At 43.0% G+C, this 15,785-nt stretch overlaps 1 long non-coding RNA gene across 1 annotated transcript; it reads left to right on the forward strand.

Moving 5' to 3' along the window:
• Window positions 1-13,858: 13,858 nt before the first annotated feature.
• On the forward strand, window positions 13,859-15,401 carry LOC119826743. Its single transcript, XR_005287470.1, has 2 exons — window positions 13,859-14,009; window positions 15,103-15,401. It is a non-coding gene; the product is annotated as an uncharacterized LOC119826743 (long non-coding RNA).
• Window positions 15,402-15,785: the final 384 nt, after the last annotated feature.

Consider the following 15,785-nt stretch of genomic DNA (forward strand, 5'->3'; position numbering starts at 1 on the left):
CAATAGACAACATGGTGAGGACCATCTCCTGTGTGAGCGGCTAACGCGAGAAAAGCCAGTGGTTGGCACAGCAGAAGGAAGCTGCCAAGATCCAGACTTTCTAGAAGGTGGAGGGAGAAAAGAGAGGCCAGCTTGCATATCCCCGTGGGTCTGTCCTCTTTGCCACCTCTCCTCCATGTGAGAAAGTTTGAACAGAAACTCAGAAACAGAAGTGAGCCTGGCTGCGCTGTAATTTTTCTCTCTGTGAAGGATGGCCTGGAGCCCTCTCAGCTTGGTGCCATCATTTCTTTTCAAATGTGTGAACTGTCACACCACCACAAAGCACCCTGGGCCTGAAGGTCATTCCAGTCCACCCCTACCATGGCAGTTAGCAGCAGAGAGCCTTGCTTCCTCATGCTCCAGAAATGCTCTGTTCCTAGGCTTTTGGGAAATGGCTGGAGAAATAGCAAGTCCTGAGGGCACTGGAGCACTATTAGAACAGCACAGGGACCTTTCATGCTGACCCTCCACTTCCAGCTCTTCTCCGTTTCCTGTCTGACACCACCCATACAGGGAGTGTCTTGATGTTCTCTCATGTTCTGAAGCCACTCTGTGTGCCAACTGTAAATTCAGGAACAAGAGAGCCATGTTCTCATCTTTGTCACATTACAAGCCTGAGCCAACACTAGAAACAGTCATTTGCTGGAACATACACATTCTGGGAGTATTTTTATTGTCTAGACCTCTGGAAAAAATCCAGAAAAGGAGCAGAGAGTGAGGACCGCAGCTGACTCCCCGCACTGCTGTGTTGGCACCTCAGCCCAGCGCCTCACTGTCCCCATTGCTACCTGCTCTGAGGGGACTGCACTCTGGGAGGTAGGCTAGGCACCAGTATATCCCTTTGTATATCTTAAGGAACTCTGCTCATATACAGGCTACTGAGAAATCCAGTACAGGGGAACGACTCAGCATGTAGTCCATGACTCCCTTCAAATTATACCCTTTCCCCACACACACTTTCTTGTGCCCTTTGTAGTGTTTGGGAGCGGCGGGCTGCATTCGCACCACCCGGCTTTCGGCCACCTGGCTAGATTATGTCCCAAAATAACAACACACAAATTGTATTCTTTTAAACACTGCCTGGCCCATTAATTTCAACCTCTTACTCACATCTTGATTAACCCATATCTAATAATCTGTGTAACACCACGAAGTGGTGCCTTACCGGGAAGATTCTAGTGTACATCTATCTTGGGCTGGAGCTTCGTTGCGTCTGTCTCCCTGAGGAGAGGCACAGTCGTCTGCCCCAGAGAGGCGAGGCATGGTGATTTATCTCACTTAGGAGAGGCGTGGCATCTGACTGAGCCAACTACCTCACTTCCTTCTTCCTGTTCTGTCTACTCCACCCACCTAAGGGCTGGTCAAGGCAGGATCTTTATTAAAACAGAAGACCCTCCCACAGCCCTTGACATTTGTTTGATGGGGATAGCAAAGAAGCTTCACTTTGGTATTTATAATTTAAGTGCAAAGGAGAATTACAAGGGAGAATTTTGAATAATGTACATAAAACCCCTAAAACCCTGGGAGTGTGATGACGGATGATATCAGAATGCAGTCCCTGGACAGGAGCCATCTTAGGTGTTCTTACTTATCAGCTGAGAGGAGGGAGCAGCAAGCATCCTTCTGGACTCGTTTCATGGTTTCCTCCTTGTCTTGTTGACATACTTAGAGATCACCACACAGGGATAGAGAGACATGGAGATTCCTTCCAATAAAGCGGGAAGCCCTGGCCATGGAAAACTAGGACTAGAACATGACAGTCAGCCAAATGTAAGAAGGCAGGTTAGAAGCAGTTGGGAGACAGAGTTCAAAGCCAGCCTGGTGTACAAGATATGGTTTCAGGACAGGCTCCAAAGCTACAGAGAAACCCTGTCTCGAAAAACCAAAAACAAAAGAAAGCAGGTTAGAGCTGAAGACCTGACCTCCATGGCCGTCTGTAAATGCACTAGAGAACATCTGGCTGCCTGTGCTGAAATGCACACGAAGTCCCCCTCAGAACCTCCCATCCTCATCCTGTCCTTGTAACGGGTACATTGTTGCACACTGGACACGTTAAATGTAACTAATACCTACTAAATGGTTCCACAGTTCTGAGTTTATTTAGAAAGCAGAAAAGCTTGTCCCCAAGACTTAGACACCAGGGTTTGCAACCATTTTCTGTAGAGTAGCCCAAACTGGATACACTCCAAATATCTCTCAGCATGTGTATCAGACTCCAGCACATCTGCTTAGTAGAATACTATTAAAATGACAAAAAGACACAAAGTTTCAAAATATGATGCAACCAGGAGGGCCTTCCAGAATGATTCATAAATGGAAAAACAACAAACAGATGCAAAGGGCCACCTACTGTTCTGTTTTTTCTATAAAATTTGGAAGATGTAATCTACAGTGACAGAGAGCAGATGGGTAAGTTACCTAGAGAGTGGAAAGAGAGCCTGGAAAGAAGGGGAAACCTACAAGGGGAGAGTGCAGTCTTCTGGGGGGATGATTGCTGCCTCGACATGATGGCGGAGTCGCAGGAGTGCCACACCTTAGCGGGTGGTATCTTCATACATGTGCAGTGTACTATGTAACAGCTATTACCCAATAAAAGCATTGAAAGAAAAGCTGTGTCTGATACGGAGAGCAGATGAGAGGGGGAGCTATCTGGGAGAAGGGAGGGAGCTAACAAGAGTGTGGAAGGGGAAGAGAGGAGGCTGGAAGAGAGATGGGAGGAAAGTGGATGCTAGGCAGATGAAATAGTATCATGAAACTCTTATTTTACGCAAGTTAAAAAACTGGAAACAGCAAAATTTCCTATGGCTCTCCTGACATGTAAGTCTCAGTAATAAATTAACTTTAAAAACCCTTATATTTTTTTCATACGTTTATTGGGAACATACCATATGCCAGGCACCAGGAAAAATACGTGCACAGAAAAGCGAGTGTGACTCCTCTGGCTCTGCAGCTGGATGGGAGAAATAGGTTTGTAAACAGACAATGGGTTGACTTCCCCACAGGCAGTTCTGAGGTCATTTCCAAGTTTAACCAAATTGTCCTCTGTTAATTGAATTTGTGTGTGTATCTGTGCTTTCTTGTTTTACAGAGTGATTTGTGGTCTTTGGGAATCACTGCCATTGAGATGGCAGAAGGTGCACTCCCTAACTTCCTTCCCTGGCTAAAATTTGCAGCTGGTTGGTCCTGCGGGTCCTGCAGGCTCCTTGCCAGGGCTGCGGTTGGACTCCTTCTGCTCCACTGAGCCTGGCATGGGTCTGCTGTGGCATATTTAAGGAGCAAGAGGAGCTTAAATCAGCCAGGATGTCTGTTCCTTTCAGAGCAGCGTGGTTCAGCTAGGAAAAAGAAAGCTAACCTGGGAGAGTCTTTTTGCCTTACCCACTTACTGTGAGGCTCACTCCTGAGGCACTCTGCCTCACACAGAACTTGGCTCAACCACAGATAATGTCAGCTCCCATGTACAGAACTCCAAAGCTCAATTCCTAGGCGCAGCTCTCACAGCACCTGCACGCAGAGGCTGCCCCTGTTCTGGAAATATTAGGATTTAGGATTTAAGATGTCCCTGCCCTTATAGGAGCAGTGTCCTGAATGCTTGCAATCTTGAGAACCTCCCAAGTCCCCTGGAACTTTGTACTAGCACCAAAGAAAACCTCTGGAAGCTGCTGCAGTGGTGGAGGATTGAGGCTGTATCTCCCAGAACTCCCTGACTGTCCCTGTCAGTGCCAACCTTAGTAGACACCAACACACCCTTTCCTGGAAGACATGGGTTCACTTTGCAGGCAGCTGTGATTCAAGCAACACCCTGATACCTAGCTGTCCCTGCCTGGGACTACAGGACAGTCTAGGACCCAACTTCCCTCCTCCACCCAGGGCTAGGATTGTGTCACTATAGCAAGACTCTTTCCTGGCCCCTTCTCCATCCCCCAGGAGTGTCCTTGCATGAGCATTTCCATGCCTTCATACTTTCTCATCTGCCCCTTGCAGGCCCAGGGCTGAAAAGACCTGCAAAGACAATCATGACCGCTCATGCTTAGCCTTAGGGCTCTCAGCGTCCTCGCTGCCCTCTTATTTTCCTTAAGTTCCTTGAATTCATGTGCGGCGTGATTGACTTGGAGTGTTCGTTGACAAAATTTCCTTTGCTCACGATGACATTTGTGAGTCGCCAAATTCAGATACCACGCTCTTAAAGCTGTGTTATCATTCTGAGTGGTGGACAAGACCAAAAATAAACTACTCACAGACTCCTCTGGCATCGAGGGAGCATATATTCTCAATCCTGGCACCAAAATGTATTCTCACTGTTAGAATGTAAACAATAGAATATGTGGATTGAAATAAGAATGTAAAGTGTGTTCTCGATATTGTGTTTATGAGCTGACTTCATCCCATGGTCATCCTGGGGCTGACTGATTTCAAACTCAAGACACCCCATGCAACCTGAAAGCTGCTCGGGACAGCCTACAGATAGGAAAAGATTTTCACTAACCCCACATCAGAAAGAGTTCTGATCTCCAGAATATATACAAAGAACTCAAGAAATTGGACACCAGAAGATCATGTAATCCAATAAAAAAATTGAGTCCAGACCTAAACAGAGAACTCTAAACAGAGGAATCTAAAATGGCTGAAAAACACTTAAGGAAATGGTCAACATCCTTAGTCATCAGAGAAATGCAATTCAAAACAACTCTGGATTCCACCTTACACTGATAAGAATGGCCAAGATCAAAATCACTGATGACAACTTATACTGCAAAGGTTGTGGGGAAAAGGGAACACTTCTGCATTGCTTGTGGGAATGCAAGCTGGTAAAACCCCTTTGGATGTCAGTGTGGCGATTTCTCAGAAAATTAGGAAACAACCTTCCTCAAGATCCAGTAATACCACTTTTGGGTATATATCCAAAGGATTCTCAATCGTGCCACAAGGACATGTGTTCAAGTATGTTCACAGAAGCTTTGTTTGTCATAGCCAGAACCTGGAAACAACCCAAATGCCCCTCGATCAAAGAATGGATAACAAAAATGTGGTACATTTACACAATGGTACATTTACACAGCAGAAAAAAATAACAACAGCTTGAATTTTGCAGGAAAATGGATGGAGCTGTAAAACATTTTTTGAGTGAGGTAATGCAGACACAGAAAGACAATTATCACATGGACTCACTCATAGGTGGCTTTAACACATAAAGCAAAGAAAGCCAGCCTACAAACCACAACCCCAGAGAACTTAGACAACTATGCAGACACTAACAGAGACATACATAGATATAATCTTCATGGGAAGTAGAAAGTAGAACAAGATAAGATTTCCTGAGTAAATTGGGAACATGGGGACTTTGGAGGAGGATTGAAGGGAGAAGGGGATATTCAAGCAGAGAAAAATGTAGAGCTCAATAAATACCATGGAAATAAATAAATGAATGAATGAATATAAATAAATACATAAATAAATAAATAAATAAATAAATAAATAAATAAAAGAATTTAGAGTGTCACACAGGCTGGCCTCAACTTTGACTCTCCTGTCTCTGCTCTCCAAAGGCTCACTTGAGATGTGGCCAATCTTTACAATGTCACAGAGTTGCACACTTTTAGTTTCTGTCTAAAGTTAACAGACAGAGCCCGGTTAGCCAGGATGAATGTCGAAATGAGGCCAAGATGTGAAAGTGGCTTGCCTGAGGATCTGGGCAGGCTTAAGCATGGAGGTTATATTTAGGCATAAGGCACCACACTTGGCTTCTAAACATCGCTTCACAGATGCTGATTTCCTAGCCTTGTGCTGGTTTTAATCAGTGAGAGCAACAGGAAAATCTGCTGGGAGAGATTATCCTTCCTTCTAAAAGGTGGTCAACAAGTAGAACTGATTTAACCTTTTCTCCTCTTCCTGTTGTGAAAACGAGGTTTGCAGCCACAGCAGCCACCTTGTGATGATGAGGTAATGAGCCTAAGAAGGGAAACTAGAGAGACAAGTATTTCCAACCGAATACAAGAGATGGAAGAAAGAATCTTGAACTGTGAAAATACTATAGAGGAAATAAACTCACAGATTAAAGAACAAAACAAATCCAACAAATTCTTAACACAAAACATCCAGGAAATCTGGGACACCATGAAAAGACCAAACCTAAGAATAATTGGGGTAGAAGAAGGAGAAGAACTACAACTCAAAGGCCCAGAAAATATACTCAACAAAATTATAGAAGAAAACTTCCCCAACCTAAAGAAGAATATTCCTATGAAGATACAAGGAGCCTACAGAACACCGAATAGACTTGATCAAAAGAAAGCATCTCCATGCCATATAATAATCAAAACACAAAACATACCAAATAAAGAACAGATATTAAGAGCTGCAAAGGAAAAAGGTCAAGTAACATATAAAGGGAAACGTATCAGAATTACGCCTGATTTCTCAATAGAAACCATGAAAGCCAGAAGGTCTTGTAGATGTGCTACAGACACTAAGGGAACATGGATGCAAGCCTAGACTACTATACCCAACAAAGCTTGCATTCACCATCGATGGAGAAAACAACATATTCCAGGACAAAAACAGATTTAAACAATGCATAGCCACAAATCCAGCCTTGCAGAAAGGAATACAAGAAAAATCACAAACCAAGGAGTCCAACAATGCCCACAATAACTCAGGCATCTAGCGACCCTTCATCACCACAACTCAAAGAAGGGTAACACACAAACTTTACTACCAGAAAAAAAATGACAGGAATTAACAAGCACTGGTCATTAATATCACTGAATATCAATGGACTCAATTCACCTATAAAAAGGCACAGGCTAAGTGATTGGATACGAAAACAGGATCCAACATTCTGCTGTTTACAAGAAACACACCTCAACCACAAAGACAGACACCTACTCAGAGTAAAGGGTTGGGAAAAGGTTTATCAAGCAAATGGTCCTAAGAAACAAGCCGGTGTGGCCATACTAATTTCTAACAAAGTTGACTTCAAACTAAAATCAATCAGAAGAGATGGAAAGGGACACTTTATACTCATAACAGGAAAAATCCATCAGAATGCAGTCTCAATCCTGAATATCTGTGCCCCTAATATAAAAGCACCCACTTATGTAAAAGAAAAATTACTAGAACTCAAGGCAGCCATCAAACCACACACACTAATAGTAGGAGACTTCAACACTCCTCTCTCACCAATGGACAGGTCAATCAGACAGAAACCTAACAGAGAATTGAAAGACTTAATAGAGGTAATGAACCAAATGGACTTCACAGACATCTATAGTACATTCCACCCAAATAGGAAAGAATATATCTTTTTCTCTGAGGCTCATGGAACCTTTTCAAAAATTGACCATATACTTGGTAACAAAGCAAACTTCCACAGTTACAAAAAAATATTAGTAACCACCTGTGTCTTATCGGATCACCATGGATTAAAATTAGAATTCAACAACAATGCTACCCCCAGAAAGCCCACAAACTCATGGAAACTGAACAGTCAACTACTGAACCACACCTGGGTCAAGGAAGAAATAAAGAAAGAAATTAAAGTCTTTCTTGAATTTAATGAAAACAAAGACACAACATACTCAAACCTATGGGACACAATGAAAGCAGTGCTAAGAGGAAAGTTCATAGCACTAAGTGCCCACTTAAAGAAAATGGAGAAAGCACTAATTGGTGACTTAACAGCACACCTGAAAGCTCTGGAAAAAAATGAAGCAGACTCACCTAGGAGGAGTAGAAGACTGGAAATTATCAAACTGAGGGCAGAAATCAACAAAATAGAAACACAGAAAACAATCCAAAGAATCAATGAAACAAAAAGCTGGTTCTTGGAGAAAATCAACCAGATTGACAAACCCCTAGCCAAACTAATCAAACAGCGGAGAGAGAACACACAAATTAATAAGATCAGAAATGAAACGGGGGACATAACCACAGACACAGAGGAAATTCAGAGAATCATTACATCTTAATACAAAAGCCTGTATGCCACAAAATTGGAAAATGTAAAAGAAATGGACATTTTTTAGATAAGTACCACATACCAAAATTAAACCAGGACCAGGTGAACAATCTAAATAGTCCTGTTAGTCACAAAGAATTAGAAACTGTTATCAAAAACCTCCCTATCAGAAAAAGCTTAGGACCAGATTCTTTCAATGCAGAATCCTACCAAAACTTCCAAGAAGACCTAATACCTATACTCCTTAAGGTATTTCATAATATAGAAACAGAAGAGTCATTGCCAAATTCCTTTTATGAGGCTACAGTTACCCTGATACCTAAACCACACAAAAACTCAACCAAGAAAGAGAATTATAGGCCAATCTCACTCTTGAACATTGATGCAAAAATTCTCAATAAAATACTGACAAACCAAATCCAAGAACACATTAGAAAAATTATCCACTACGATCAAGTAGGCTTCATCCCAGAGATGCAGGGCTGGTTCAACATACGAAAATCTATCAATGTAATCCATCATATAAATAAGGTGAAGGATAAAAACCATATGGTCATCTCATTAGATGCTTAAAAAGCATTTGACAAAATTCAACACCCCTTTATGATAAAGGTCTTGGAGAGATTAGGGTACAAAGGTCATTCCTAAATATAATAAAGGCTATTTACAGCAAGCCGACAGCTAACATCAAATTAAACGGAGAGAAATTCAAGGCCATCCCACTAAATTCAGGAACACGACAAGGCTGTCCACTCTCTCCTTATCTCTTCAATATGGTGCTTGCGGTTCTAGCAATAGCAATAAGACAACATAAGGGGATCAAGGGGATTAGAATTGGAAAGGAAGAAGTTAAACTTTCGTTATTTGCAGATGATATGATAGTGTACATAAACGACCCCAAAAACTCCACCAAAGAACTCCTACAGCTTATAAACTCCTTCAGTAAGGTGGCAGGATACAAGATCAACTCCAAAAAATCAGTTGCCCTCCTATACACAAAGGATAAGGAAGCAGAGAGGGAAATCAGAGAAGTATCACCTTTCACAATAGCCACAAATAGCATAAAATATCTTGGGGTAACTGTAACCAAGGAAGTGAAGGATCTATTTGACAAGAACTTTAAGTCTTTGAAGAAAGAAATTGTAGAGGATACCAGAAAATGGAAGGATCTCCCTTGCTCGTGGATTGGGAGGATCAACATAGTAAAAATGGCAAATCTACCAAAAGCAATCTATAGATTCATTGCAATCCCCATCAAGGTCCCAACAAAATTCTACACAGGCCTTGAGAGGACAATAATCAGCTTTATATGGAAAAACAAGAAACCCAGGATAGCTAAAACAATCTTATACAATAAAAGAACTTCTGGATGCATTACCATCCCTGACTTCAAACTCTATTACAGAGCTACAGTATTGAAAACAGCTTGGTATTGGCATAAAAACAGAGAAGTTGACCAATGGAATCGAACCCGGATCTTAACCCACAAACCTATGAACACCTGATTTTTGATAAAGGAGCCATAAGTACACAATGGAAGAAAGAGAGCATCTTCAACAAATGGTGCTGGCATAATTGGATGTCAACCTGTAGAAGAATGAAAGTAGATCCATATCTATCACCATGCACAAAACTCAAGTCCAAGTGGATTAAAGACCTCAATATTAATCGGAACACACTGAGCCTGATAGAGGAGAAAATGGGAATTATATTGGCACAGGAGACCGTTTCCCATATAATTCCAGCAGCACAGACATTAAGAGAAACATTGAATAAATGGGACCTCCTGAAGCTGAGCAGCTTCTGTAAAGCAAAGGACACTGTCACTAAGACACAAAGGCAGCCTACTGACTGGGAAAAGATCTTCACCAACCCTGCAACTGACAAAGGTCTGATCTCTAAGATATATAAGGAACTTAAGAGACTAGACTTCAAAAATGCTAATTAACCCAATTTTAAAAAATGGGGCTCTGAACTGAACAGAGAATTCTCAACAGAAGAAGTCCAAATGGACAAAAGATACTTATACCTGTCAGATCGACTAAAATCAAAATGGACAAAAGACACTTACACCTGTCAGATTGACTAAAATCAAAAACACCAATGATAGCCTTTGCTGGAGAGGTTTTGGAGTAAAGGGTACACTCATCCATTACTGGTGGGAACGCAAACTTGTGCAACCACTTTGGAAAGCAGTGTGGCGGTTTTTCAGGAAATTCGGGATCAACCTACCCCAGGACCCAGAAATTCCACTATTGGGAATCTACCCAAGAGATGCCCAATCATACTACAAAAGCATTTGCTCAACTATGTCCACAGCAGCATTATTTGTAATAGCCAGAACCTGGAAACAACCTAGATGCCCTTCAGTGGAAGAATGGATGAAGAAACTGTGCAATATATACATATTAGAGTACTACTCAGCGGTAAAAAACAATGACATCTTGAATTTTGCATGCAAATGGATGGAAATAGAAAACACTATCCTGAGTGTGGTAACCCAGACCCAAAAAGATGAACATGGGATGTACTCACTCATAATCTGTTTTTAGCCATAAATAAAGGACATTGAGCCTATAATTCGTGATCCTTGAGAAGACAATAAGAAGTTGAAACCAAAGAAAAACATATAGTTATCCTCCTGGATATTGGAAGTAGACAAGTTTGCCGGGCAAAAATTGGGAACTTGGGCGTGGGGTGGGTTGGGGGCAAGGGGAGATGGGGAGAGCAAAGCGTGAAGGGGAGGATAGGGAGAGCTGGGGGGAATGGGATGCTTGGGATATAGGAAGGGTGGATATGGGAGCAGGGAAACATATATCCTAATTAAGGGAGCCATCTTAGGATTATCAAGAGACTTGACTCTAGAGGGGTTCCCAGGCATCCAGGGAGATGCCCCCAGGTAGTTCTGTGGGCAGCTGAGGAGAGGGAGCTGGAAAAGTCCAGATCCTATAGCCACACTGACGATTATCTTGCATATCACCGTAGAACCTTCATCTGGCGATGGATGGAGATAGAGACAGAGCCCTACATTCGAGCATGGGACTGAGCTCCCAAGGTCCTGATGAGGAGCAGAAGGAGGGAGAACATGAGAAAGAAAGTCAGAATTGTGAGGGAACCTTCATCTGGCGATGGATGGAGATAGAGACAGAGCCACACATTGGTGCACCGGACTGAGCTCCCAAGGTCCAAATGAGGAGTAGAAGGAGGGAAAACATGAGCAAGGAAGTCTGGACTGCGAGGAGTGCTGCCATCCACTGAGATGGTGGGGCTGATCTATTAGGAGCTTACCAAGCCCAGCTGGACTGGGGCTGAAAAAGCATGGGATAAAACTGGACTCCCTTAACATGGCAGACAATGAGGGCTGCTGAGAAGCCAAGGACAATGACACTGGATTTGGATCCTACTACGCATACTGGCTTTGGGTGGGGGGCCTGACCTGTTTGGATGCTCACCATCCTGGATCTGGATGGAGGGGGGAGGAACTTGGACTTCCCACAGGGCAGGGAACACTTACTGCTCTCTGGTCAGGAGAGGGAGGGGGAGTGGAGGGGGGACGGAGTAGGGGGGTTAATGGGAGGCGGGGAGGAGGCAGAAATTTTTTAATAAAAAAAATTTAAAAAAAAAAGAAAAGAAGTCACAGCAGTTTCTTCCGAGCTGAGGGACAAATGCCATTAATCCAGAATTCCATGACCAAGCATCAATCCCTGCTAGGCTGAATAAAAGCAGTTTTTAAAGAGGCAAACAAGAAGTCAAAGAGAAGTCAAATGCCATTTCTCAGGAAGTTACCTCAGCATGTCTTGTAGAAAAGCAAACAAGTATAGAGTAACATATAGGACTTGTAAAACTCTAGCCTGCTCAAGCTGCAGGAAGAGCACCTAGGCAGAACCCATGCAGCCTGGCTGGACAGTAGCACGGAGGTGCCCACAGAACCTATGGTATAAACTCAGGGTCAGGACAGCAAAATGCCCAGAGTTACTCGTAACTCCATGTCAAAGTGTCCCTGAGAGTCGAGGAAATAAACAGAGTGAGTCGTGGAGGCAGATGAAATGGGTTCTAAGCAAATGACAGAATAAGCAAGAAGTTGGAAGAAAAAAAAAAAGAAAAGAAAAAAGAAAAATCAACCAGAATGATTAAATATTTATACAACAAGTTCATAAATCAAAAATCCAGCTATCAAATATGAAAATATGAAATATGAAAAGAACTGCCTCAGCCCTTTAATAGGACAGAAAATTAGGTAGGCGGAGTAAACAGAACAGAATGCTGGGTAGAAGGCAGTGAGACAGACGCTTCAGGCACTCGCGATAGGCACTCGCCATGCTTCTTCTCTCCAAGACAGATGCAAGTTAAGATCTCTCCTGGAAAGTGACCACCTCGTGGTGCTACACAGATTACTAAATATGGGTTAAAGGAAGATATGAGAATTAACCAATAAGAGGCTGAAACTAATGGGCCAGGCAGTGATTAAAAGAAAAAAATAGAAATACAAAGTTAATGCACAAGTTAAATAAATTTAACCTATATTTAATAAATTACAAAACTTATACATGAACGTTATGAAATCTAAGGTTACCTGAGGTGTACCAACCTTTACAAGGTCATACCTTTTTAGTTACTGGGTTGTATGTTTCTTTTGTGTTTTTTGTCTGGTTTTTCAGACAGCATGTCTTTAGCTTTGAAGCCTGTCCTGTAACTAGCTCTTGTAGACCAAGCTGTTCTCGAACTCTCAGAGATCTGCCTGCCTCTGCCTCCCGAGTGCTGGGATTAAAGGCTTGTGTCACCACCACCTGGCTTTTAGATACTGTTTTAACAGACTTAACCTTGTTAAACCAAAGGAATGTAATTTGCCTAGAGATGGCCTTCTTCCTCAAGGACACTCCAAATAAAGACAAGACAGGACAATAACTTGCCTATTGATCTTGATGGTACAAGCATGTGGTTATAGTGATCTAGAGCTATTTTTTATTTTACCAACAGAAAATTAAAAGATAAGACTCCTCCATACATCCTTGTGCTCAATAAACACAATTCCCTTTTCCTCCTCTCTCCTTTCTCTAAGAGTCCAATCCTATGTCCAGAGCAAAAACTGGGCAAGAAAGATGACAGACATCAGTTTTAACATTCTGAAAATATTAAATCAATTTAACACATTTTAAAAAGGTGAGACTGAGGGCTGTAGAGACGGCTCAGCAGTTAAGAGAACTGGCTGCTCTTCCAAAGGACCGGGGTTCAATTCCCAGCACCCACATGGCAGTTCACAACTGTCTGTAACTCCAGTTCCTGGGGATCTGACACCCTCACACAGACAGACACACAGGCAAAATCCCAATGCACATAAAATAAATAAATTATAGAAAACATTTTTCAAAATGTGAAATTGATTTAACGTGTTTAAAGTAATAAGAAAAAGTGAAGCATTGCCTGTGAGTTCAGTTCCCAAGTGAATGACTCACTGTGGCTTTTCAGATTCCCAAGATAACAGACCTGCCTCAGTGCCAAGTATCAGTAGAGAAAACCTCCAAAGCCCTCTGTCGCCACTTCTGCCCCACCGAGACATCACAGGTCCCACCTCTGAAGCCAGTCTTGCTGCCTTTGCTAACAGGTAGAGGGGGTGTGGCTCCCCAGCCCTGAGAGAAGCAGACTGCACAAGGCTGGGTCACTGGTGCGAACAGTCAAGAGGACGTGGCCAGTGCAGCTTGCTCTCTGCTGGTCCTGGCCATGGTGAAGGAAGGAAAGCCTGGGTTCTGTCGGGGGATAGTAAAGTCCGCCCCATGAGGCAGTATTCACACGTGCAAATTCTCACTTTCAGTATCCTAAATGGTCACATCTGCTGCATGACAGGTAGCCGATGTGTCCACAGGCTGGGTAATCAACACAGTCCCCAGATAAGGACATTGGTGCCTGGGAGTCTATGAGAACCATCGCCCCACCCTGACCTGAAGGGCCAGAACTGAAGCCCAAGATCTCCAGTGATCAGAAGCCCATGAACAGGAGAGACGGTTCCATGCAACATATGGTGAGAGGAAAAAAAAAATCTATGAGAAGGTTCAAGGGGAGTGTTTTCCCTAGGCCTCACACAACACAGTGCCGATTACATCAGCTCTGCTGGGAAGTCTGCCCATGGAGCCCTAATGTAGGTCTCCCCTCTGTCATCTGAGACTACAGTTGGCTTTCCAAGCCATTGCCACTGAAAAATCTCCAGAGCGCCTAGTCCTGAGAGCAGGAATGTCATAACTACACTGTCTCTCGCAAAAGCCTAAAGAAACCCATGACTGGAAAGCCATGTGGTCATCTGAAACGGGGTGAAGCCCCTAGCTGGGGGATCGATGACTCAATCGATGTCTGTTCTTGCCGTTCCTCTATGAGAAGGTGGAGTTGTTGGATCTGAGCTTTTAACCTATAGTTAATAAATGCTTCATAAGATAAGAAACCAGAACAGGGAGTTGACATTGACCATGAGGCTTGTTTGGGGGAAGATAGAGGGTGCTGGGGTCACAGAGTCAGGCTGAGAATTAGAGCTCCAATGTTATTCTGATGACCTGGGCTTGATCACAGTTGGGAAAGGCCTCCTGGACGGAGTGTGACCCTTACACATCAGCGACTGACTGAATGCCAGCGCTATTGTAGGAGCCAAGGCCGGCAAGGAACTGACACGGGGCCCTAGATAGGCAAGCTGAGGTAGGAAGACAGGGACAGGAAGCCTGGGGTGCTTCAGTTCTGCATAAGGGCCACCTAACTCATGCCTTCAAGGTCAGGAAGGGCTACACTGGAAGCATCTAAAAGGGACTGACCTTTGAAAAGACGGGGTAGAAACAGGAAAAGGAATAAGAACTCAAGATGGGGTGGGAGGCTAAAGACAAGGATTACAAGGTTTAAGGAAAAACATTCATAGGTCTGGACTTTATCCTGAGGACAAGGAACCCCTAAGTTTGCAGGGCTTAGATAGGAACATGGCACAGCTGATATTTCCCAGGCAGGACGGGCATGAGTGAAATACTGGACAGGAAGCCCTCAGCAAATGCGTCCTTTCTTCTCCAGTGAGGGCGGGATCACAATGATTGAAGCTGTTAAGAAATCAGCCACTCAAAATATAACCTTTCCCTCTTTAGCAAAGCCAGATGACTATTGCTGTCAACTGCATGGAGTGATCAACCAGATCTCCCCTTTTCAATGGCACGGTAACTGAAGCAGGCCAGAGCCAGGGCTGCAGCGGACGAGTCTAGAAACACAAGGACTCTAAGACCAACCGCCAGGTTTCAGCGCTCACGCTCCACATCTCCTAACCCTTCTTCCTCGCATGGGACTGTCTCATAAGCCACACGGAGACCGCACTGGTATGCAGAAGTCCCTGACGTGAAATTTTTCATTTGGGGGGTTGATAAAAAAAAAAGTAGTTGTCAAAAGAACAGTCATTCTGTTTACAATGCTGTCAAGGGAAACAGAATTTCCTAATGCTGAAATAAACTAACACGTCAATTGCAATAAAATGCCAATTGTACCATAAACACCTCATTTGTTCTTCCTTATTTTATCCTACTAAAATACCTTCTCCATCATGGCAATGGAACAGTAACACAGGGATTTTTTTTTAAATAAAATTCTCTATTGTGTGAATGATGATAAAGAACATGTCTAGCTGTAATTTGCAATATAATTTTATTTCAGCTTTGGATACAATTATTTTGTTGGCCAGATCAGAGTAAGAAAAATGTACCTTTTTGGGTTATATGTTTTGTAGGTAAAACATACAATGCTAAATATATTTGTTAAGGTTCTTAAAATACATGTTGTG

Source organism: Arvicola amphibius, chromosome 11, assembly GCF_903992535.2.
Source record: "Arvicola amphibius chromosome 11, mArvAmp1.2, whole genome shotgun sequence".
In the NCBI taxonomy this organism is placed as follows: Eukaryota; Metazoa; Chordata; class Mammalia; order Rodentia; family Cricetidae; genus Arvicola; species Arvicola amphibius.